Source organism: Falco punctatus (genome assembly GCF_963210335.1).
Source record: "Falco punctatus genome assembly, chromosome: 1".
NCBI lineage: Eukaryota > Metazoa > Chordata > Aves > Falconiformes > Falconidae > Falco > Falco punctatus.
Genome location: NC_137580.1, coordinates 21,274,225 through 21,300,765, shown reverse-complemented (window position 1 = coordinate 21,300,765; position 26,541 = coordinate 21,274,225).

Sequence of the window (26,541 nt, the reverse complement as noted above, 5' to 3'; positions counted from 1 at the left end):
AAATCTAATCCTGCAGTCTTCTGCCAGAACCTCTGCCGAGCAGGACAAGGGAATGGGAGAGGGCATCAGCCCTCTTTGTCCTGTCATGTGTGCATGCCTCCTGCATTGCTACCAACCCCAACTGCCAGACAGAAAAAAATGCCACCAAAATGTTTTCCTCCTTGTGTGATGCCTTGCACCTTCCTCCAGTTTCAAGAACTGCTGGTACATCACAAGCAATTGATACTGGCACTGATCATCACTCTTTGCTGAACCTGGGCCTGAAATGAAAGCTACAGCCAGAATAAGGAACAAGCAAAGCTGAAGAACTTTGTCTTGGTGAATGAAGAAATTTGTAAAGGAAGAAAATTTCTCTTGATACAGACAATTCAAAGAATAAAATAGCTGGTTGCAGTATTAAGCACTACATTTCATGGCATTATATTATATTTGCAAAAATCTGACCTTCATTATTAATACATACATTGTGCTAGTACTCCCCACCCCAAAAGATATTTCTGTATTGTACTACTTTTTCAATTTTGTACCACTAGGAATTTTTATTTTCACCAAAAAAAACCCCGCATATAAATAATTGGTTATACACATCATAGTGACAAGATTTTCATAGTTATATTAAACAATAAAGTAATGCAGAAACTCTTGAAACGCTTCTAACATGCTGCAGTACACAACCTGAAATCAGCCTCATGTGAAAAACTGTGTGAAGTTACCTAACATCAACATAAATTCTCAGCGTCAGCGTAAGAAATCTTCTTTCTTCAAAGGTCAAATCTGTGCTCTGCAGATTCTGAAAGGTACTGGGTTTCAGCACCAGAAACATGCAATTGAGTATGATATAATTTATTTTCTTCGACTATATCCAGACCTCAGTTCAGTGTATTTATACTGAATATATTTCTGCAGACCATTATTCCAAATCTGTTCCAAAACCTCAACTGACATCAAATCCCAAAAATTTATGGAAAAAATACTTTAAAACGTTGGCATTTTGAATCATATTTAATGCTGCAAAATTAAATAAATCAGCTGTGCAAAGCTACCATGCTTTCCAAAGCATGGACATGGTGACATGTTAGCATTTCTATATCACTGCTCTTAAATTGCAAAGTATTACACAAGAAACTAGACAGCAAAGAATGAAACCCATTACTTTCCAGTTTAAAGGTGGCAAACTCTCACGGAATATTCCTTCCCTTCTCATTGGTGGCTGTTTTGGGATTTTGGGGGAGGTTGGTGGTTTTGGTTGAGGTTTTTTGGTTTGGTTTTTTTTTTCCTTTTTTGTGGTGGTTTTTTGTTTGGTTTTTTTGGTGTTTTTTTTAAGGGTGGGGTGGTTGTGTTCCTCTTTTCTTTTTTTCTCAGTCTGGAAAACTGGTAATAATGCTGGCAGCTCATTTAGAAAGAAAGTATGCCATGCCATTTATGTTTAGGTCAGGTCAGTGATTTGGAATATGAAATGAGCTTAGTTGAAGACGGCCAACATTAACAGCTACACCCTGCTAAAGTCCTTATGAGGATGTATTTTTTTCCTAGAGGGGAAAGAATATATTTTGAACAAGATAGGAGGATCTTTATTAAACTTTTAGAGGGTAGTTACAAAGCTTCATCTTTGTTTAAAATTATATTAACTGGTCAAGGAAGAACCTAGGAATTCCCCTGACTTAAACATGGCTGAAAACTTTCAGTTCTAATGCCGAAGTACCAGCTCTCCGCACAGTGATTTTAAGTTGTGTTAGGTATCAGCTTTCTATTGTAAGCAGGAACAATAAGTTTCGATGGTACATAATATTGTGGTGATTCTCTGTTCAAAACAGAATTTTACTCTAGTAAATCTTCCGTGATTTTGTGAATAAATATGATCCCCATCAGCACTGTTTTGACAAGAAAGAAAATTGCGTCTAAACTTGGACTTTCTATATCACTGTGGTCAACTACTCAGTAAGTCTTTTTTTAGTTGTTATTACACAGAGAAAGTGAGAGAGTACACCATTATAAGCTTACCCTGGATCCAAACTAAGCAGATAACACTACTACAATTCTATTCAAGCAAATTATATTCTTCTTTCAACTTCCTTGAAAAGAGCTTCTAAGATAACTTATTTCATAGATAAAAACTGTTGCAGTAAAACTGATTAAAATGTATTACATTATTTATAGTTCAAAGTTATCTTTGCTTCAGGCAATGCATTTATACATTGCTTCAGGATTAACTATTTTTACCAAGTATTTTCAAAAAAGTATGTCACACTCAATTTTAATTTAATCCATTACACCTGTAAGTCTATTCTAGAAAGATTTCTGAGGATTTATTTCAAAATAGATGAGCTTAATGTATATTTCAATGGGAGACAGGATGGGTGGTTGGACAAATATGGACAGATGATCCATGTATCAGTCTCCTAACAGAAGACTTTCACATTAAAAGGGAGAGAGAAGAAACATATACACTGGCTGGTATTTAAGGCTTTTTTCAACCCATCTTTACTTTCAGTATACCTGAAAAAAACACTGAAGCAAATAATAACATTTCCTTTAGGAGCACATGTTAATAATAGCCATTAACACATACAGACTTGTGTACTTTGTCAACAGGGAATTTCACTGTGGTGCAGTTATGTCAAGAAAGCAGTTTCTGTACTGTTTTCCTAAATTTAAACAAAAGGCTAGCACAGAGCACACAGGACATCACACACTGCTCTATTTATTTGTTGTTAGCTGGTAAGGCAAGTTGCTATACCAAAACTAGAAATCTAATTTTAGATTTCTATTTTTCCATTTCTTTTTTTCCATGAAATTCATGGAAAACCTAAATTTTGATTACATACTCATAAAGTCTGCTACAAAAATTCTCAATTTTTCAGATCATTCCTAGAAAGTATGAAATTACGCTCTCATGGACAACACAGAACTAAATATTTTTTCTCCTATCACTCAGAACGTACAGCCACATTGTATTTCCCTATGCTGCAACATTTGCATGTTGCTTCTACTTTAAAAGGTCTAAGCATTTGTTCAGTAAATTCCCACACAATCTGAGGGATTTTTTCCTCTAAAGGAAAAAAAAAATAACCTTCCTCTCTCTTGAGGAGGAGTGGAAGTGCCTGATACTAAAAAATAGCCAGTCTAGTACTTTTCAGATACATTTCTGAGAACCAATGCAAGACATAATTTTCACTCCAACTGCTCAGAAGTAAATTGATTCAGTTTAGTAAGCACTATCCAACTGCCTTGGTGTCATCTGGACTAAGTAGATATATCCTTTGCTTCATAAGATTCACACTAACAAATTACTGTGTGTCACACCTGCCTCAAAATTTCTCTGAACAGCTAATGAGATTGTTGTTGACTTCAATCTTCTTAGGTGTAAACCAGAAGTTGCTCTTGAAAGTATCTGGTGTTTGTTCGATGTTTATTTCGCACACAGTACACTTAGTGTTTTAGTTGAGAAATAAAACCCAAATGCTATGTTTTGCACAACACTCCCAGGTAGTGTAAAAGGAAAGCAGAGTTTACATGCTCTTTTTGATTATTTTGTTGTTTTGGAGGAGGCATTTTTCACTGTTTTCCATCTCCCTGCCACATATTTTTGCTTTATGCAGCAGCACTTGTTTACATTTCAGTGACACATCAAACACACTAAAAGCTCTTTGTCATGTTTTATCAATGTTTTCCAGCTCATGTCCTGCTTCCATACTGACAAGCTTGACAAAGGAATTCTTGTTGGATACGGAATTAATTAGGCTTACAAAATTTCATCATTTTTTTACAGATTATTTGTATTCTGGATTACCCTTGAGGGACACATGCACATAAAGCAACTGAATGCATGTTTTTCTCTCAAGAAACAACTTGAGCTATTTAGCAGGTAATAAGGAAAAAGCAGTATCTATTGATTGGTTTTGAACCATACCACTCAGAAAATAATCTAGCATGCCCTGCTTCTTGGACACTCATTTTAGACATGATTCAAATACAGTGGAGAGATAAAAGTTTTTTTAAAAAAAAATTATTCTCCTTTTTTAGTCAATGACACTTAATGGTCACGCATAGCTGAAGAATACTAGCCCTACCAAAAACACTGCTGTGCAAGACCTGTTTTTTCCGGGAATAGAAATTAAATCTTTGTACATCTGTCAGAAACAGTATCTCAGTAACTCACAGGAGATACCATTCTATTACCCATACTATTGTCTAGCTTTCAAACACAGACACATATATTGGATTTCATGCATCATACCACAGACCATATCCTCCATGGGAGATGTAACACATCCATTAGTGCTGAAGATACAGTGAACTATCATTAGCATGAAATTCCTACTATTTTCGAGGAAGTTGTTTTATTTTTACATAATGGGGTATTTTGTTTTTAAAGAATAATTGCAGTTTCCTGTACAAAGCAAAAACCTTTCTCCAAAACCATGCTACAAACTGTTCAATTAGAAACAGAATGTTCCCTCAAAATTCCCTTAACAGATGATGCCAGTTGTGGGGTTTTTTTCCTATACAGTTCTGACCTTTTCCTTAATATCTGATTATTTCCATACAAAACTCATCGGCAATAGTAGAATTACCTCTTGTACCTCATAATCTTTTCAAATTGTGAATGTTGTCTTTAGAAGGATGACTTTCTCATAAATTTCATGATAGAAAAAGCTTACACTGCTGATGTTAGATTGGCCTTAGGTTGAGAAAGTAGTTTAGCAGTGTTTTCTACAGGGTTTTGAATTTGTATACCCCCCTTTCAAGGTCCCCTTCTCTAGCTCAAGCATTCCGCAAGTAACTTCTTCAAGCAATTCCACATATTCTTTTTAATTGGCCAAATAGGACAAGGATTTTTTGAAATATTTAATAAAAAGCTTTGTCTTAAAAAAAATAAGTCAAATTCCCCAGTCCTGAATGTGAAAACATTAGTCCAACAGCAACAACTGCATAACCTGTCCTATATTTTTCAAAATACTGTCACTTATTCAACGATCACTCAGAGAGAGGAGACACTAATCAGAATGTTCCTCCTTTGGCCACAGCCATAAGACACTGTTTAATTGACGTTACAGTAGTTACACATATATTACTGAGTGACTTTGTACAGAGTGCATTAAAATTGTGTAACAGATGTAACTATTTCTACAAATGAGCATAAGGTAAAGCACTCTCATCCAATCCAAAGTTCTCTATACTGTATCCACTGTTTTCCTTTAAATTCTCTTCCAGTTGGATGACCCATTCATTTCTTTCTCTGCATACCTGTGATTTACTGTGCTGGAGACAGCCGGGACACTGACGCCAACTGATCCAAGGGATATTCCATACTGGACGACACCACGCTCAGCATACAAAGCTGTGGCAAGAAGGAGGAAGGGGGGATGCTCAGAGTGGTAACTTTTGTCTTCCCAAGTAACCGCTATGTGTGACAGAGCACTGCTCTCCCGGGAATGGCTGAGCACCTGCCTGCTGATGGGAAGTGGTGAATCAATTCCTTGTTTTGCTTTGTTTGTGTGCGCAGCTTTTGCTTTAATTATTAAACTGTCTGCAACTCAACCCATGAGTTTTCTCCTGTTTACTCCTTGGATTCTCTCCTGCATTCCACTGAGATGGAATAAGCACGTGGCTGTGTGGGGCTTAGTTGCCAGCTGTGGTAAAACCATGGCATGTATATTTTAGACAGAACTGTGGTTTTTTTTTCACTCCAAATAACTGTGTTATTGAGGGGGAAATTATGCTTTCTAACAACCCCAAGGCAAGGTGTCTGACAGCAATGCACTACATTCAGTGACCAGTGCTAACCAAGCAGTGCTCTGCAGTGGGACTGATTCTCTCGTGTAACGTGATGACGACGTTGGAAGGGATCATGCAGGAATTTTGTGAAGATGACTAGAGACTACAAAAGTGTAGACTACAGCAGAATAAGATAATTAAACCTGGCTAACAAGCACAGTATGTTTGTACACAGGAATGTCCAAATCCTTATTTACTCCTGGCTGTTCTAACACTGCATTTTCTGTTTCTCCATGCAATATGCATGCCCCAGAACACAGATTTCCAGCAGGAGAAGCTCTGAATCTGCTCAGATTCTATGTATAGAAAGCATACATGGAGCTATATTGCCTTTCTTTTTTTCTTCCACCCCAACATCTACAAAAATAGGTACAATTGGAACTTAAATAGTAGCAGATGTCATTACTAATTTTTACACCTTGTTAATTTTTACAGTACTAAGTCCTTTCCAACCAGCCAATACAAGCATTGAATCAGGTATGTCTGCACATCACTCCAATACAAGGACAGACCATCTCATTTAGGCTGACAAGAGAACTGAGTTAGAACTAGCAGATTCTTGTTGATCGTAGCCCATATAGCAATACAATATAAAAATACAGGGGTAAATTCCTTAGTATTTAGACTATGAAATAGGGTAACACCTAGTTTATTCAGTGAAAGGCTTCTACAACTAACCAAAATAAAAATCATGTTAAAAGAGAAGTCAGTGTTGAATAAAATTGTAGCAAGGGGAATACTAAAGCCACATGTCATATGGATAAAAGTATTCCCTTTCAAACATCTTCTCTTTCTGTTAAACCCCACAGTTCTGTCACACGTAAAATTCCATCTGTCCTTTATTTATGGCATCGTATTGTATCTCTGCAAAAATATCAGATATCAGAAATCCAGCGTTTCAGATCAAGTCCCAAAAGTTAAATAAACTTAAAATATCCTGCCGTAAATTCCTACAGCAAGTACATTAAAGGATAGGGGGAAATGCAGCTCTTATTTGAATAGTCTCTAATGAATTTCAAATACACATAAAAAATATTTTAAAACTCAAGCGAAGATGAATGGATTTTAACTGTTTGTATTTGACAGTTTATTCCAATAGGAAAGTCATCTTTAGCTGTAAGCAACATTGTCAATGCATTCAGAAAGTTAAAACTGAAAACAGTCAGAAAATGCAAGAAGCAAGAGCCATACTTTGTCAGTAACCTTTTCACTGATGGCAAGAGAAAAGTGACACCAGACTACTTCTTGCATTAATATGAATGATAATAAAATATAGCTGGAATTAGCATTTCAGAAGCTAAGGACCAAAATGCCTGGTGAAAGTAATGCCTGACCAATTACTTTTTAACTAAAGTTCTTGAAATAATGAGAACTGAATCTGACATTTAAAGAAAAAGAACAAGAACACTTGTCTACTTAATTATCTCAAGCCTGAAAGCACTTCAGTCCTATACTTTCTCCTTTCATTATGGCATTATATAAGCAGCATTAGAACAGGAGGAACACTAGGTCTTGTACTTCAGTAACTCCACTTTCTAAAAAAAAGGTCTTCACACTACCTCAGCAGCAAAATAATGCACTCTCACAGTTTAGAATTCCACTGCTTTGACATAATAATAAATATTTCCGTGGGGTTTTTTCACTTTGTTTAGTTTTTGGTTTTTTCCCCCAACTCTATGCCTCAGGATAATTACTGACTGGTAGTACCTGCTGTTACTATAGATTTCATAATACCTCACTAGAATACCATGTTAGGCCTGCTTCTCTAATTATACCAGTCACGCCAGAGGGAAAGACATTATTATCACAAGGCCAAGACTTCGATTTTTTTTTTACCTTGGGAGAAAACTCATGCTAAAATTGCTTCTACAAGACACCCTCTACAGTGCTATGGAGGAATTTTAGTCTGGTGAGCTGACTTTCACACAAAACGCACCAACACAAAAAAGAAAATTACATGCAGCAGGAAACAAGGACTTGTCCAAAAAAGTTTTGGGAAACTACATATCATAAGCTTGACAATATTAGTCAAGCTTTGGGTAAAATATGACAACTCTGTGCCCAACGTGTTCACAAAGACTTTGGCTGGGTTTTTTTTTTGTTAGTTGTGCTTTTTAAACAGTACTACACTTCCTATTTTTCTATAGAGTGAAATAAATAATACTATTTAATTATTTAATTCCACTTTTTGGGATCTCTGCTAGTTCTGACATGACTGGGACTGCTCAGACCAATCTGTAGCTCCACCACAACCTGAAGTATCCATGACAGTCAATTCATCTTTTGAAGGTGTTTCTCCTGAAAACCTCTGCTGGCAAGCGACAAAATAAGGACATTCCAACCTATTTTATCTACATTTCATAAATGGTAGTGGAAGCCAGACCACAAACAAAGATGCAGAAAACATGGCCAATTTTTTGTTTGGTTTTGATTTTTTTGTTTATTTTGGGGTGGGCATTTTTTGATGGGGTGGGTAACAAGTAATGTTACTTTTGTAAGAAAAGATTCTGTAACAACAAGATTCAGCAATTCAGATATTCTCTGTCCTTGGTAATGCTCAAATCAGGGCCCTGAACAACCTAATTAGTTAGACCCACATGGAGTAGAAGGTTAGTCTAGCTGACCTCCAGCTTTCCTTTCAGCCTAAATTATTCTACGATTATGTATGACATAATATTTTATTGTTGGCAGAGGCTCTGTTCAGGATGTTGGTCATCTTCAAGTAGGTAACACTTACAGAAATCTTACTGTTACCTCGCCAAACAAGTATTTCTTTACTTTGAGGCTGCAGGAAAACACAGATTAGTCAAAGAGCATTCCACGCCAGAGTAAAGTATAATCACCTTCAGAAAGAGAAGAAATACTGGTATTGTATAGCTTGAATTTGGTACCTACTGTTAGAAACTTATGCTGGAAGTCAGAGCAGTAGAACTGAAGTTAAATCTACTCTTTTCCCCTATTAAATAAATAAATAAATAGATGAATGCATAAATAAATAAATAAATAAATCTTCCTCAAAGATAAAATGTTTTTCAAATTATAGTACTGTGAAGAGGGAACTGGTAGGAAAATACATTTCCTTCCCACTTACTGAGGGGGGAACAGGAAGGAAAAACAGGTTTGCAAGTTCAAATATTTTTTTCTCGAAGTAGAATTGCCTAGATTTTACCAACAAGATGCTGTAAACTGATTTCTTAACTGAAATCTCCAGCTGATTTCACAAAATCTCTTGTAGGCTAAAATACATAAAAGAACTTTTGAAAAGAGGGATCTTGTGTATTAATTTCCTTGCAATAGAAACTGCCAGCTTTGAATCCAGCATATGGTTGAACCATATTCCACCTCGTTAAATTGTTGCACAGCTAGCAACAGAAATGGTATAAATACAAAAAGAGTAGCATTTTCCATGCCATTATCGTGATGATAGTTCTCAGTGCTGTTTATTATAAGTGCATGGAATAACTCACATTTAACAGCTCAGTGTTGTTACATAAAGCTGCAGGCTGGAAGAGAACACCATGTCAACAAGGCTACAATTGCTCATGAATTTATTGTATCTAAAAATGGCAGGTCATCCAGCCTTATGGAACCCAACAAATATGAATTAATACATGTATTTGTAAATGTTGTATCTTAGGAATGAAACACCAGTGTGACTATAAGGAATAAAGAAATAAAACTACTTATTAGTAAAAAATTAGTTTACTTGCAAAACTATATTTATTCATTAAAAAAACAAACAAACAAACAAACACACACAAAACCAACCAAAGATACAAACTGTCTTTGTAAAACAAAAATTATGTATATCCACTATTTTTCAGTAAGCAAAACCTGGTTGAACACAAAAATAGAACTGTGGGATTTAACAGAGAAGAAAACTTTCCTAAAGTAAGTAATTGCAAAATATCTGAGGAACTCAGGCTTATCTGTTAATTATTCATGTTTCTGTTTTCATTTCCAACTACTCTGGAGCTGCTGATGCTGGCACTCTCTACTAGGTTTAAGCATCGTTTCAGCTCAACTCTGCCAAATTAAACTGTCACTTTATATTAAAAAATCTATAGCAGGAAGGTTTTAATCTTCTGATTTATACTTTGTAGTAGGAAGTCAAAGTTTAAATTAGGACAGTATCAGTTTATGAAATAAAGCCTAAGCAGTGCAGTGACAACCACCAGTGAAGAAAAACTTCCTACTCATCAAAGTGCACAGCAGAGCAGTTTTAGTTTCTTTTTAAAGGTTTTATTTTACGAAGTCTCAATTCAGTCTCATAGTCTTATTTAAACTAGCATTGCCCACAGATTCTGACAGAATACATCTGAAGGAAAGTATCACTTGCCATCAAGTGTCTGAACTGTACCTGACTTTATTGACCTACTACACCTGCAGACTGTCTGCCTTTCAGTGTATTTACCAGGTTCTGCATAAATCATTTGAATTAACATCTCTTTATGTGAGCAGCTCCTTTTCCAAACTTTGATAAGGAGCTAGGGGCTCCATATTTCACTGTGCTGAAAACTAAACTGAATCAACTTTATCAATGAAACAGTTTTATAAAATATTATTCTCTCTCCTTTTTTGTGGAATTCTTAAAAAGAAAACAGAATACTTCCCTTTAACACTCTCTTTCTTTTACCATTTTTTCCTCTTAAGCACTTCCACTTTATCTTCTCCAAAACTACCACTCCTGCATTTTTGACCACTATTTTCTAGTCCTTTTTTCCCAACTCTCTACCTCTACCCTTCTGATCTTTTTTTTATTGTTGTTGTTTTCCTCTCCATTTCCTGGCAATTATCTCTCTTATTTTCTGTACAGACACAACCACTATTTACTTCCTATTCTCCATTTGCACCAATGATGCTGCAAAGCCAGTTCCCTCCACAGGACAGGGTAAGCCTTGTAGAGAGGACTGAGCACCCACAGAAGGAACATCTGCACTGCAGTAGCTGAACATGTCCACTCAATTCCAGCAGAAAGGGGTGATTACCCATCAGATGATTTTAATAACTCCAACAGCAAGAGAATCTGTGGCTGAACACTAAGACGAGATTTTGGCAAGAAAAAAGAAATAGGTGGATAAGAAAATATCAACTGAAATTGTAAAAGTGAAAGAAAACAGAAATATCTCTACATTTTCCAGAAAAGGAAAATTCTCAGACGACTTTGCCTCACATATTTAGCTAAAATATTCATGTATCATTCTGAAAACTATGATGTTAAATTCCCCACACAAGCTTAAATTCTGAAGCTCCCATTTCTGTTCTCAGGAGTTACTAGCTTACCATTTCCAAGAAACCTGCTGCCAAACTGCTTGTCCAAATGGTTTAAATTGTCACTCTTACAGAGACAGCTCTAAATACATGCTTTCTGCTTTTAATTGGGGCAATATTTCCCTCAGTGCCTATTAAAAGTCTAACTCCACAAGACCGTAAGTAGGACCTTTTAGTATCACTGTAATTTAAACATCGATTTCTTGATTCAGTACATTAGTATTTACAAATAAAAAATAAACTTTGAGGATCTGAGTTTTCTTTCTATTAAGTTCTACACTCAGTCCTGCTTACTACAGTTTAACTTAGTTTGCTCCCAAGTTAGTAAATTAAACAATCTCTTGGTACCAAGCAGGTCTATATTAGTATATACTACATTGCTTATTTATAGTAATACACAACATGAGAGAAGTTTTTGCACACTGAATGAACAAGACATCTCACAGGGCAACAAGTCAATGAAGTTTTGGAAAATGACATATCAACCAGAGTAGCTTTTCAGTGTTTGGAAGGAGTATTTGAATTCTACATGCTCCCCAAAACCTAAACTTCAAAGTCTTAGCTTCCAAGGGGCTACAGTTTTATCTGTTTACCAATTCTGTATTAATTTGATGGTACAGACCACCAGTGGCTTTACATACAGCACTTCAGGAGTCATACAGCCCCTTTTATCAGCCTCTGGCTCCCACCAAAGTGTTAATTCAGTGACAGCTGTGTAACAGCTTCATCAACTTCTCCTTTGCTGTCCAACTCATATCAATCTGATCTATTTGAGCTGAGCAGATATATGAGGTCTTCTCTCTCTGGGTAGTATCTTAAGTATGCTCCTCCAGTGACAAAATTCATAACAAAACAGGCATTTTAAAACAGGTTTTTATATATATAACCATACAGACACACATCATTACCCACCAGCAATGGCTGTTTAGAATTTAAACGTAAATGTCACTGCTAGATATGGCAAAGAGATAATTTGTTTAGAAAATACTTACAAATATTATTTGTATGTCACCCATAACTGACAAAGAGACATAAAATGGTAGAAAGGTGACTAGGATGTAAAATAATACTCAAAGTCCATTAAACCCATGAGAGTTCTTCACTAATCCCCAAAAAGCATTAGGAAAAATGTCTTCACTGAAAGGGTGGTGAAGCATTGGAACACACTGCCCAGGGAGGTGGTGGAACCACCATACCTGGAGGTACTGAAAAACCACATAGATGCAGTGCTTAGGGACATGGTTTAGTGATGGACTTGACAGTCCTGGGTTAACAGTTAAGACTTTATGATCTTAAAGGTCTTTTCCAAGTTAAATGATCCTATAAAATGAATTTCAGGCATAATGCTCTATGACACTATGCAATGAAGTAATATAAAGGACCATATGAAAAGACTGATTCAAAAAAGCTTATGAAACTAGAGCACCTATCCCCTCCTATACGATTTTTTCCTCTATTTACACCAAGACTGTTGTTCTGAGGTAGAGCTGAAGAAAATTTAGTCACAAAATATGCACCAGATGGGGGAAAGTGACCTCAGCATGGGAGAAACAGAATTTATTATTAGGGTTGCTCTAACACCATGGCTCATAAAGCAATTATTTACTCCAATCACTAGCACTCTCTCCATTATGTCATGTCTCATGAATTTTGAGATCATTCTTAAAGAAGTTTAAATTGCCTATAAGCATAATCTTGTTATGACATCTTTATCTTGTCATATGAAATTTTTCTCCCATTCTTCTTTTATCCTAGGGGGTTTTAGTTCACTCCTACTATTAATAGACTTTAGACCTCTGTCTGGCTCAGCATGCACTGATACGCTATACTTCATTGGAGCTAACAGTTACAACTGTGGCTCAGCCAGAACTGTCTTTCCTTTTAAAATGACTGCACAGACTGAGCAAGAAAAGAGATTAGCAAGGAAAATACATAAGCTGACTGTAATACAGTTAGTATACAACACTGCAAGTTTGCAAGAGGATAATTAAACTGGTTAAAAAGCCTCATCTACATAAAGATTTTAGAAAGGACTATTGAAACAGTCATAGTCCAGTATGGTGTCCTAAATATTGCCAATTATATTCTGTCGGGGATTGAGAGACTGAATCCTTGGATAACTTTGAATAATAAATGTACAATAAAAGCTAAAGCTAAAATCTATTATTTATTTTTATATACATGCCATAATACTCAAATTTAATTCAGGCTTCAGCAACTGGAAGGTTCTAGATATCTATTCCGTCGTAAAACAAGGAATTACATCCTTTAACATATTAGAATTTTTAAGATAAAGACAGAAAGAATCCATCTCTCTTCTCTATATCAGTTAGATCTTATGCAGAGTGGGGAGTTCTCAGAATATACTAAGCACAGATATGATGTAGTTATCTTCACGTTCCCCTCTCCCAGATCTTTAGAGTCAGAGTTCCTGTAGGAAATAGTACCAAAAGACTCCTCTTATTAAAAAGAAAACTTTTCTTCAAAATTTATCACTGTATACAATTTGAATACAAACTCTTTCATGTTGCTCTAAAAGCAATCAAAACTTCTACTACAGTAGAGCAGGTTCAAACACCCCTCCCAAATGGCAAGGCAACCACCCCATAATGTAACTGCCGCTTCCTATGCTTGGTTTGTACTTACAGCAATTCTCTTGTGCTGACTTGTGCAGCTTTCTGTATCCACTCTTTCCTTTGTACCAAGGGCCTAATCCTGCAAAATGTGACACTACTGCTTTACTCTGAAGAAAGCCCAGCTGCATTTCCCAATCAGGTAACTCAAATTTCACAGGGATTTACCTCAACACCCCTCAGCAAGTTACACAGATTAACTACACAGTGTGTGAAGAAGTATCCCTTCTTTTGTTTCAAACTTGACCTGCTGCTTTGAGCCTCTAGTTACCATATCGCTGGTTTCATGATTTGTTAATAATAAATATAATATATAATAATAATACATATAATATTATATCATAAGAATAATTATTTTTACCCTCTCTTCGACGCAGTTCTTGCATTTCCAAACTGAAGAGACTGTTTAAAACAGCTGTTCCTCACCCGGAAGCCATTCCATAATTCTGATCTTTATCTCTACAAGATCTTATATCTGCTTTTATCAATCTTTCACGATCTTTTTTTTCCCTCCTATCACATAAAAATAGGAGGACCTAACTTTCTGGGATGACCACAGCTGCCAGTTACTGGCTTTAGAAAGCAAAAAAATCTAGAACTGACTGTAACCGGACAAGAGTGAAATGCTGGCTCCCATCACCAGTGCAACAACCAGCACGTAACAGCCGCTCTTCTCCCCACTCCCTCTTTTACGCCTCATCCACTTCATTTTTCTCACATGAAAAACTGAGACTTCAAACTACGCAGTATAAATTAAAATGACAGAGATCATCAGAAATTAAATACTGTGATAACTGTTCCCCACTAAATTTTCCGCATTGGAGCAGCACAAATGGGGCAGAAAGTCACCAGATGAATTACACATTATTAACTTTAATTATTCCAACACTAAGAGGAATATTTTCATCAGAAGCTTTAGGGAATACATTTCTTCCATACAGGCATTTTTCAAGAAGCGGGTAGTTCAAGATACAGCTTTTTTACTCAGCATACCCACTGACTGACTTAAACAATCCTTTTCTCACGTGTGAACAGGTAAGATTTTAAACACCCTCACACTTTGTATGAAGAGCCTATAAGCTGAACAATTACATTCACTGAGACCGTTCAGAATTTTTTACTATTATAAACAGCAGTGAACAGGTGCAAACGATCAGTACAGTAATCCAGGCAACTCCTGAAGACTAAATTCCACTAACAAGTGTGATAGGATCTGTTGATCTCTACGTCCATTCAAGCAATCACTTTAAGTTGTCCCATCCTTGCAAGGGAAAGCACCTCTTCACAGTAAGAGTTAATGCAAGAAAGGGCTCCTCTTCGTTCACAATTTTTCAGAAAAGGCATGGTCACTCCATGCTAGAAATACATCATAGCAATTGCTTTTCTGATACCTTCAGAAAGGTTATTCTGTTTCTTTTATTCCCACAGGGAACTAAGCATTCCGACAGTCAGTATATATATACATTTTTATTTTTTTAAAATTTTTTTAAAGTGGACAGAGGTATACCTACATCAGTGATTCAATGCACAAACTTTTTATTATGCACAGGTTTCTTTAAAGTGCAAATCTTCCTAGCTCTAAGTGGTACACTACTAAGCCTCACAGGGGCACACAAAACACCTTTCCCAAGGTTTGGCATCCAGAACAAACTAAGCGCCAGAAGGGGTGGGTTTGGTCACAGGTTTTTGCTGTGTGCTCCAAGCTTGCCATAGCCTGGATCTCTATGGTCTAGCTGTCATGGATCTGACTCAATGCATGGCATTTAAAAGTTAGCACCAGTTTCCACTAAACTCAACTGAAACACAGCTTCCTTAATCTTGGCAGGTAATATATCATAGATTAAATTCTACCCATACTAGTAACCACTGACTAAACGAGATAAGCAAAATTTAGGTTCAAGCCTCAGCCAATTTTAAATTTCAAAGGTTCTCTGAAAGATAGAATTAAAAGTATAGAGGGAAACAACCCCAAAACAATAAGAAACTTAACACAGATCTTAATGAGAATGGGCATGAGCCAACATAAAGCATACATTCTACTGTAGCCATTTTTGTCCCATTCTTAGAAGCATATTGGTGAAGATCAGTTCTGTGAAAGTATATGATAGGAGACCTCCAGAATACCTTCAAAGGATTTTCAGTTAGGCTGAAATAATAAAAATTTATTTTTTGCTTCTTAATTGAAGACCTGGAAACTGATGAAAAAGTACATTTGGCTTCAAGATTTCTACCCTGATATAGCTTGTCCTGACACTTGATTAATTATCACTATTAAAAATAATTTTCTTCATGCTCTGCTAAGTGTATTCCAGAGGAGCCTTCCTCTGATAATAGCTTCAAATACCAACTGTTGCGACAGAGACTCTTCTCCTTTGAAATGTTTGGATCTTTGATGAAGCCAGATCACTTTTCTCTTTGCTGAAATCTAAGGTGATAGACCCTGAAGCTCTGCAGCATACTTCTGCCCCCATAAGGTATGTGTGATATTCTACTTTTGCCAGTAAAAGACATAATAATGATCTTTTTTTTTTAATAATTAAACTGGAAAATATAAAAATCATACTTTAAAAATACATTAAGATTAGGATATATACATATAATGATATACCTTAGAAAAAATATCAGTTATTATAATGATGCTGCTATGTGGGTATTAAGTTACAGTTATATACATTTAGCCTTTATGAAAGGCTTATTAGCCCATATTAGTCCACACAGCATTGCTCAGTAACCTCTGATCTTTTCCAAGGATTATGAGGCTATATGTGAATTGCAGGGTAAGTGAGTGCTCCAGCAAGCCTGTAGTTCATAGTGCCACCTTCATAACTTGCCTTTTTCCTTCTGAATTAAAAAAGTTAGCAGTTCTGCTAACAGATACTTCTGTGAAAGCACGATTGCAAAATTACTGCCTGCTTCCTTCTGCAAGCAGTTCCAGTAGCATAAAGTAGTGTTCATAAAGCAACACAGAAATAAGAACTTCGAAGTTCAGGGAAAAAATCAACCATAATATCAAGTAAATGTTATTGGATAATGGAAAAGTGTTTTATAATTCACTATGTACCTCACAAAACTTCTCAAATCCAGAGATATGAGAGCCTGTGAAGTTATCTCAGGGACACTGGCCTCTTACTACTTGCGTTAATGGGCAAGGCAAGGACAGCCTGTCCTGTAGGTCACTGGTAGAAAAAGCTGGGTTCATGAGACAAAATAATGAAATTAATTGCAGCATTTGGAAAATACAAGAGCAAGGCAACATGCTGGCTGTTCTACTTGAAACATCACTGCTGTTCATAAGAGACAAAGAATCACAGAACTTTCTGGCTCCACATAACCCAAGTCTTCCACAGTTTTAAAAGTAGTCCAAGCAATCTACATCTGAAAACATGCAAACCTGTTTGCATTTTGAGACTGCATCATTTCCAGTCTATTGCTTTTGTAAGAAGAGAAAAAAATCACTACACAGAAATGAACTGATTTTTATTACCCCTGTTGTATGTTACCCTGTGTTATTAAATTGCCTTCTACCTCTCAACAGAGAAATCAACTAATTTCTCCAAGCAAATCCCATTAAAAGCCATCTGCTTAGATTCTCACAGATTTCTTGTGGGGTTATAGAGGACATTTTATTTTTTTCTCATCTAAAGTTTCAAATGTCAGAGAAGTTATTCTAGAAGTTCAGAACATGCAAAACTACAAAGCAGCTAAGTTATTTAGGTCAATAATGAGACTAACAAGCAAGAGCAAAATAAAATTTCAAAGACACGGTACTTTCTTCCTTACACAACTGAGAAGCACGACTTCTTGACTCATAATAAAAATGTAGTACACTCAAAGTGGGAAGCAATTATTTCATTTCTTTGAAACATAAATAACATTACCACTTCTACATTTCTAATCTGTGTGTACAGCTTTGTTGCTTCCCTGAGTGTAGTTTCAGACAGTTTCTTCTCATTATAAAAAATGTCTGACATAGCACTAGTGCCCTCAAATTAAAAAGAAGCAAAATAGAAGTTATAGTTATCTCTTTAGCGGATCATGTCAAAAAAAGACCAGTGTACAAATAAAGCATGTAAAATGACAGCTTTTATGTTTATCTTAACTAATGGAATGAAATTTAACTTAATTGCCCAGTTAAAAATTGGAGAATGTTTGCAGAATCACTTATTTAAATGTGCTTTGTGCCTGTATAAAGCAATTGCTTCCAAACTTGCAGTTGTGTCCAAAGCTGTAAATATAACAGAAGTTAAAACTACACAGATGAAGAATCTCAACAACAGTCTTTTCAAATCAATAAAGCTGAATGTTGGGAAACCAATGATTTTTGCATGTTTCACTTTACTGAAACTTAATAATAAAAAGTTCAAATTCTAACAAAGTCAGACATTCCATTAAGACTGGCTAATAATAAAACAAATAAAAAAAAAACTTCTTTTAAAGTTCTACACCTCCAATACCGTCACTTCTTACCATCAGGTGACAGTATTGTGTCACTCTTCAAATTCCCTGATTTAGTTGGGTGTAGAGGAAGATGTGCAACATTGCACAATTCTATAAAAGGATGTACTGTAAGCTGTAACTATCAGGAAAATATGGGGACTGTTTTATATGTACAACTAGGATAGTAATGCATACAGCCATGTAGAGAAAGACAAAGCAAGTATGAATACCTGATCAAACAAACTCTCATCTTACTTTTTCTTCATATTAAAATCTGAAAGAATTTAAATAGTCCAATGAGCTAAGGTTGCTCAATTGCATCGTGATACTATTTGCTTTAAAGGAAATCGGTTTACTGCATCTTATTTTATGATGTATCTTACAAACAAAATCCAGTAAGTATCCTCTCGTAATTATTTGAGCATTATCTATCCATCCATCTACATGCTATACACATGCCCTCTAGTCAGACAGAAAAAGTCATGGCTGACTGTATCAAAAGAATCTCTCCCTAAGGACTCAACGGCCTGGTTCCTTGTACTAAAAGGAGAAAAAAAACTGAGGCAAGTATCACAATACCTGTCCTTTTCATGAAGGCACAGAGCCACTTGAGACAATGGACAATTGTATCTCTGCCTGTTGCATCATCCAAAACTGTGCCTGGCTAGCAGCATGCAGGGGTATCCAGGCTGCCTAGTTTGGCAGGAGAAGCCCTACAGCTACACTGGCTAGTATTCTACACTATTCTGCCTGTGCTAGAATGCCCTGCTTTTCATGCCCTGTTTGCTTCAGGAATAGCTTAGATGTCTCTGTGTGGCACTGCTTTACAATGCCATTTGTATTCTCTTCATCTCCCTTTACAGGCTTTCATTCAATCAGCTAATGCATTCCCGTGATCACAACTACATTCTATTCACTGGTGACTCACAGACCTACAACTGGCTCTGACACATTTTCTTATATTCAATTCAGTATATCAACATCTTTTCCTGACATCTCCCCAGGGATATGTCTATCAACTGAAATTTCAAAGGGCTCCAGACGCTCAGAGAATTGCAATGGAAATACAGTACCTCACTGCAGTAACATTAAAGATGGGGAACTCAAAACAGTTCCAACTCATCTTTTTTCTGAAAATTATCATCCACTAATTGTGAGTGTACAATCAAAGTATGCACTGGACTTGGGAAAATAAACCTTTTATAAATAATTGTAAGTGCTAAACTATCACGGAGCCGGTTCTGAAAGAGTATCTGTTAGAATATGTGCTGATATTGACCAAATTAACTACTTTTTCCCTGTTGAAGGCAAAGGCTGTATTTTAATTTAAAATGAAGTAAGAAGAAAAACTACAGGTGAAAAATATTTATATTCCTTTGTTATTATTGTTCATCTGGGGGAGCATTCTCTTGAAATTTAAAATCCTGCACCTTTACGTGGAAGTCATGATCTTTCATTTCTTGCCCCCAACTTTGGCTTTGAGTTCAATTAATTACTTACCACAATCAGCTGCTAATATAATATAATACAATATACTAGATGACTATTCGACTTAATGAAATACAGATAAGCTTATAGGGTGGGAATCTTAATTTGTAAGAACGTTAACAAAGAAGTCTCGACATAGCTGGTCTAGCTGCATTTCCATAACCTCAATCCAGAAGATGGATAGGAAAAAAAATAGTCCTAATGTTTTAATCCTATGTAAATATTTTTTCAGCAATAATTTCAGTATTTTATTAGTGCTGTTCATGAAAACACACAAATAAATAATCATTTAAGTGCCACCATATATTAAGCTGTAGCACAGTCTTGTGCAGAGACACAGTAGAAGTTTTACTAACAGTTACATCTTCAAGCACATGACTTAAAACATTGTGTAACGGATATTAATACCTACTGTGGATGTTTTTCCACCTGAAGTGGTAAAGGTGATATCAATCAAGTTATAACTTTTCATGGGATTAAACCTCTGCATAAATATTAATCCTTTTACTCTGTCTAGAGCTGTGAAAATCTTCACAATATGAGCCATTTTCTACTTTACATTTTAGAGGCATAAACTGCCTATGGTGCATTTTTATAATGAAATGTGCACTGTTAATGTAATTTTCTTCTTTTCTTTTTCACAGCACTAAAAATATTAGCTTCAGTTTTTGAGCTACTTATTAAAATTAGCTTTCAGTGAGAAAAAAACGCTCAAAAGCAGCATCTGTTTTCATAGAAAGAACAGTAAATTTTAGATAAGAAGTAGACTTTTATTATTTTCTTGAAAATTGAATGATTGCACTGCACAATAATTTACATTATGTAGCACGTATAAATTATTTTTTTACCATTTCATTAGATCACTATGTATTTTTTTTTGTACTAAAAACCATTCAGAAGCAATTACCACTTATCCAGATGTTTTAGTCATATAATTGCTCAGAAAACTTCCAACATTATCCTGAACTATACAGAAAGACATATCTTTCTGGTACCGTCACGTCAGAAAAACACCTAATCATCAATTAATTGCATCATTCCATTTTCTTTCAGAACTATGGTAGATCTGCGTTACCGGAATAAAGGTAATCTCACAGTATGGATGCCATCACTACAAAAAGAACTTCATGCCTTCTGCTCACTTTCTCCAGTTTCTAAAGTTTTATTTTCTGCACAGCACTTTCAGTATGTGGTAAGCAATTTGCAAAAGGTGCACTAGTCCTCAAATGCATGCAACTTCAGAATATGTTTGATTACCGTGCAGAAAAACAACTGACAATTAGCTGATTACAAGAACCATTAATCTTAAAAACAATGTCTCTCACTGCGCTAAAACCCTATAAAAATCTAAAAGTTGTTTCCTTTTTTTCACTGTCCATGTCTCTTCCATGTCACATAACAACTAGTTTCTGCTTTATAGTAACTGAACAAAAGACAATCATAATTTCAGATAAATATACGGATTGTCATGGGTCTGTAAATCTGTTGGGAAACAGTTTTCTTGCTGCAGAGAACAGTAAATACCAGCTGTGTTTCCAATTACACGTGTCTGCTCAGGGAAGGTGAGATTTTTCTCTTCCTTGAAGACTACTCCTTTAGGAGAAACAATAAAAAAGAAAGTTATGACTGTGACTGTGACAGTGAGCCTACCAAACAGGATTCCATTCAATTTAAGGACTAATACCTAAAAAAAAAGGTTTCTATCACTCCACCCTCAAATGGTTATGCTGGGTTGACCTTGTCCAGCTGCCAGGCACCCAGCCAGCCAGCTGCTTTCTCAGTCTCCCTCTTCAACAGGGCAGAGGGAGAAAATATGACGAAAAAGCTCACAAGTCAAAATAAAGGCAGGGAGATCATTTACCGGTTATCACCACAGGCAAAACAGACTCGGGGATAAACTAATTTAACATAGCACCAATTAGAAGTAGAGATGGATGGTGAGAAACAAAGACAAAAGCTAACACTCCTTTCCAGGCTCAACTTCAATCCTTCATTCCCACCTCCTTTACCTCCTCTCCCCACCCCCAAGGGCACAGAGGGGATGGCGGTTGTGGTTAGTATGTAGTCTATCCCCTCTGCTGCTCGTTCCTCCTCTCACTTTTCTCCTGCTGTAGCATAGGTCCTTTCCATGGGCTGCAGTCCTTCAAGAACTGCTTCAGCATGGGTCTTCTCCACAGGCTGCAGTCCTTCAGAATAAACCATGGATGAGTCCCTCCAAAGGCAGACGGTTGTCTGACAGTTCATCAGGAGAACCTGATATTCCATGGGCTCCTCCATGTGCTACAGTTCCTTCAGGTAATACCCACCTGCTCTGGTGTGGGCTCCTTCACAGGTTACAGCATGGATATCTGCTCTGGCACAACCATCTCCACAGGCTACAGTGAAATATCAGCTCCACTGGGGTCTCTTCCATAGGATTCAGGGGATTATCTCCTCAGGCAACTGGAGCACTTTCTCCCCCTCCTTTTTGGGCAACCTGTCAAATCAGGTTCTAGCACAGAAACCTTCCCAGTTTCCTGCACACTCTATATCAATGTGAAATCAATGCTTTTATCTTCTGAGTACCCCTGGATCATTAAGTGCATCTTTCAGACTCTCTGGCAAACTTCCTGATGTGTCATAGAAGGAAATTTTATTGGGTTATTTTTTGCTAGTGTGTTCCTCAAACTTCTTTCCTTCTGTATTTCATCCGCCTGAATTTCTGATCCATTCTTCATCAGAACATGGATAAAATTCTTTAAATATGCCAGTCACTTCTCTGCCCCTATACTGTTCTAGCCATGAAGGTTTTAAAATTCTTTCTTAAATAAATTGTGCATGTTGATCCTCAGGTTCCAATATGATGTCCTTACACGTGAACTTGTCCTGTGAACCACCAGTAAGGGTAGAATTTTCTTGCCTGTCCTTTAAGTTTCTTTAATTTGAATATTTTATAATATTTCCTCATTTTTTAGAGCTCTCTTTTGGAATTTAAGGACAATTATAGTGGATTTCTGGATAAGTCATTGTCCCCACCTGCTCCAGAGATGTATACATCTGGAAGGGTTTTTGCATCATCTCAAAACCAATCCTTGTGGAGAGAGAAGCTAACCTCTGCTGAAGTCAGGGAAATGCAGCAATTGTGTTAGGATAAAGAAGTTGTAATTAAAGAGGAAATTATTTCAGGAGCAGGCCAGACAAGATGAAAACAATTGTTACAGAATATCAGTGAAATGGAAGCTATTTAGTATGGATACTACTTACATCTTCTCTCAGGTGCTCAACAAACTGTGGACAGTGGCATGCAGTACATTCTGTGTACTCATACAGCCCAGCATCAGTCCGCCCAAGTCAAGAAGTAAGCAGAAAGTTGCCATATTTAGCCATATACACCGATTTAGTCATAGCCAAGGATCAACCTTTCAAAAACCAGATGATGGGCATTCCCCAGAAGCAGTCACATAACTCTGTCCAGTGTAACTATTAAATGGATCAAAGGTTTATGTTGTCCTGTGGCCACAGGAGGTATTAAGAACCCTGTGCCCATATGAACACTTCCAGTTATGTAGAGGATTTCACACATGTTAATGGTGTGGACTGTTACTTCAACCCGTTTCATTCACATATCTCATCCTTGAAAGGGTATGTAAACTTATTAAGCTCAAGTTTAGCTCCTCAAATCTTCAAGACCAAGACAATGTTGGAGTGGCAGCAGAAATAACATACTAATTGTGTTGGCACGTACTTCCTAAAAGACACTTCTGCAAAGTAGCTCACCATCTTGAAAACTGTCCAAAAATTCAGCAATCCAAACTATACTAAAATAAAGCTATGAAGCAGCCAATTTCTATCAATTACTTTAAGTAGTCTACTTCAAGGCAAGACATGATAAAAACTCTAGATGAATTGGAGAGAGAAAAAATGTGATGTGACAAAAATCTCATTGCTCCATTCCTGTCTATCAATATTTTTTCCCAGCAAGCTCTTACCTGTCTGTGTAATTAAATCACTAGTGATGTTACAGGCTCAGGACCCAACCACTCAGTCTGCAGGCATAAATCTCTTTTCAAAGAGCTCCATTCATGGCTGAAAAAGCCATAAACTGAGCGATGACATACCCTTGATAGTGCTGGCAATGACAGCAGCTCTTTTACAGTCTTTCAGACAACAACAAAAATAGTTTTGCTCCACTTAGAAACAACCAAGAAGCAGCAATTTCAGTCTGAGTTGAGCTTATCTCAATAGGTTGCCTGATGCAATTTTATGGGCCTTGCCAAAGGTAGCAACAATTTGTTTTTAACACACTGCCCATCACAGTTACAATGTAGGCTTTATATATATGTAAAGTATTTATTTATTTTTTTTAATATGAAGCTAGCAGTACACTACTACTTCTAGAATCATCTGAAATACGCATCGCATCAGCTTAAAGGCAACCACCTTGTCTATGGGTACTTTTACTTTCTAAGATGTCACATCAGTAAGTACACAGGAATGGTGCCACTTGTGAAAAAGCTAAAATTCGTATTGTTTACAATATCAACTACATGACAGAAAATCAGATGAACTTGTCTTCCTTGAGTTAGCAAAATTAGTTGAGAGAAAAATCAGGGTTTACCAAATGTAGCTATGAGCAAATCAGTATTATAAAGCACACAGTAAAAGACCACCTGGTCACAAACAAACAAACAAAACAAAAACAAAAAAAAAAAGGAAAAGTAATGCTAGCATAATGATAGCATAGAAATAACCCTGTCAAGAATAAAAGTTGTTCATGGCTGAACAGGGCTGGAAAAATATCTCTAGCCATCACAGAACTGTTTGGGCCAGTCCTCTGCAAAGAGTAACATGGGACAAAAAAAAAGTAATACTGTTTTTTAGATGATACTCGATTACAAAAGTGATTATCTGATGCACTTGCCTGTGAAAGCATGGAATTGGATCTGATGACCTAGGAAATCCCTTCCATTTAATGTCTATTTAATGTTCATAATTTTGCTAAGGTTTCCTTCATGCTAACAGTGGGTACGTTACTAGCAGTGAGCTTCCTACAAGAATTCTACATTTTAAGTATCGCACACAGAGTTAATCTCAAAACCCGTGGCAACTAACTACACTTTAGAGGAAAAAAGCTCTACATTCAGATGAAAAAAGGAGTTAAGAATCTGTCTCTCTGTTTATCTGCAGGATGCAGCAATCCTAGAGCAAAGCTATGTTAAAAACAAACACAAAAGAAGAAACAAAACGAAACAAAAACCCAAAATCAGAAAACTGCAGGGAGTTTTGGAAATTATTAGATTATATTATAGTAACTTTCTAAGATTACAATAACTTTCTGTTGCCTTTCATTGTTACAATAATTCATGTTTCTGATTCAGCAAAGGCAACATAGAACCAATTTTTGAATGCAAATGTACAATTAAAATGGTCAAACAGTATAGAAAAAAGCTATGATTTCCACCAGTTATCACACAGCTTTCTCCTCCTCTGTATAATCGTCCATGTCCATGCAAATGCCTTTTTTTTCCCCACAATATTACTTTGTGTTTGTGAAATTTATTACAGTCCACTACTTTTGCACCCATCCACCCCCAGGAAAACTCACCTTAGGAACACATACAGTTAATGTACTTACATTTTAGAGGCATAACCTCTAGTACTTCTAGTAATGAAAGGCAAATTCTGCCACAATAACTCTGTAGTTCTAGATAGTATGTACTACCATTGATATACTACCATTACTACAACATGCTCAATAACCATTATAGAAATACTAACCTCTGAAGTGTTTTCAGTGACTTATCTTCAATTGTTCTGCCATTTTTTCACCTATTCCTAACTCTGTGTCTCCATGTTCCTCAGAGACAAGCAACACTAAAGTGCAACAGACCTGCTGCTCACATACCAGAACTTTTTTTTTCCCAAGTAACAGTATCTACACTCTGTGAAAGATCTCCCACCTGTCAGTATTTTATTAAATTCAGGAGGCTTGTAAAGCAGAACTGTGTTCCATACCTTGTCCAAATTTATCAGCAGTGTATACCGGCATCCTTCACTTGCGAAAAATAAGCATAGTAATTGCATACAAATAGATTCACCACTGGTAGCTTGCTCTATATGAGATTTTGCACTTGTATTCATTAGAGGTTTTCATTACTTTCTGACTACTGGTCATACTGCTTTATCTTACTAAACATAAGAAGAAAACAGCACAGAACACATTTGTGTTACCCACATATAAACTCGTAAGTTTAGCACTAAGACTGCCCAGGTTAAAGAAAACACACTTATCTTTCAGCTTCATTAAGCTTTCAGCTTCACGTATCTCAGTATTTATTATGCAGTCCTCATGCTGTTTTGCATTAAAGATTACAGACATTTATATTAGAATCACTTGAAATCACTGATAGGGTTTTATTTTTCTGTTTCTTGCATGAAGTGACAAAAGCTTACATACAGATTTCACCTTTCTGGTTTTGAAGGTTAGTTACTGAAAACCTTCTACACTAACCATTTCCACACTGCATTCTGCACTTCTCATACTTTAACCATAAGAGTAAACAATTTTGCTTTAAAGTAACCAAGATTCCCCAAAATAAAAATCCTGAACAATAAAGTAACATGAAGATATAAAGTACATTTTCATGCAACTTAGCTATTTTTCTTAAGCATTCTGACAAGATCACCTGAAGCATTTCCTTATGAAAAGGACGTGTACAAACACTTCATGCTATCCATACTCCACCCAATAATATAAACCTTGGTTAAATTTTCAGCCATCGTTCAGAACAAGCATGTGTCCACAATGTAAACATGGCAGAAGGAAACCACTAAGATGACTCAGATCTCTGTCCTATAGAAGAGGTGATAATTCCTCTTTAAAATCCTTTAGTCTATCAGAGAATACACAGGGCTTCTATTTTGGTAGTCTACTGTTCAAAAGGTCACCTCTGCT